General features: G+C 41.2%; 1 non-coding gene across 1 annotated transcript; it reads right to left on the bottom strand.

Moving 5' to 3' along the window:
• Nucleotides 1-276: 276 nt before the first annotated feature.
• Nucleotides 277-384, bottom strand: LOC112718987 (small nucleolar RNA R71). The gene has a single exon (XR_003161312.1). It is a non-coding gene; the product is annotated as a small nucleolar RNA R71 (small nucleolar RNA).
• Nucleotides 385-741: the final 357 nt, after the last annotated feature.

The following is a 741-nucleotide window of genomic DNA, read 5'->3' as shown; positions in this document are numbered from 1 at the left end:
AAGCCTCAATTAGTTTCTCTAATGCAACAGAATTGCAAGTTCCATGGACTTCCAATGGAAGATCCTCATCAGTTTTTAGCTGAGTTCTTGCAAATCTGTGACACAGTCAAGACTAATGGGGTTGACCCTGAGGTCTACAGACTGATGCTATTCCCTTTTGCTGTAAGAGACAGAGCTAGAACATGGTTGGACTCTCAACCTAAAGAAAGCCTGGACTCTTGGGAAAAGCTAGTCAATGCCTTCTTGGCAAAGTTCTTTCCACCTCAAAAATTGAGTAAGCTTAGAGTGGAAGTCCAAACCTTCAGACAGAAGGAAGGAGAATCCCTCTATGAAGCTTGGGAAAGATACAAACAATTGATCAGAAAGTGTCCCACTGATATGCTTTCTGAATGGAGCATCATAGGTATTTTCTATGATGGTCTGTCTGAACTGTCCAAGATGTCTTTGGATAGCTCTTCTGGAGGATCTCTTCATCTGAAGAAGACGCCTACTGAAGCTCAAGAACTGATTGAAATGGTTGCAAATAACCAATTCATGTACACTTCTGAAAGAAATCCTGTGAACAATGGGACTAGTCAGAAGAAAGGCGTTCTTGAGATTGACACTCTGAATGCCATTTTGGCTCAGAATAAAATATTGACTCAACAAGTCAATATGATTTCTCAAAGTCTGTCTGGGATGCAAAATGCACCAAGCAGTACTAAGGAAGCTTCATCTGAGGAAGAAGCTTATGATCCTGAG

This window comes from Arachis hypogaea, chromosome 10, assembly GCF_003086295.3.
Source record: "Arachis hypogaea cultivar Tifrunner chromosome 10, arahy.Tifrunner.gnm2.J5K5, whole genome shotgun sequence".
Classification (NCBI taxonomy): domain Eukaryota; kingdom Viridiplantae; phylum Streptophyta; class Magnoliopsida; order Fabales; family Fabaceae; genus Arachis; species Arachis hypogaea.
The sequence above is the reverse complement of the archived record's forward strand: the minus strand, read 5'-3'. Positions and strand labels throughout refer to the sequence as shown.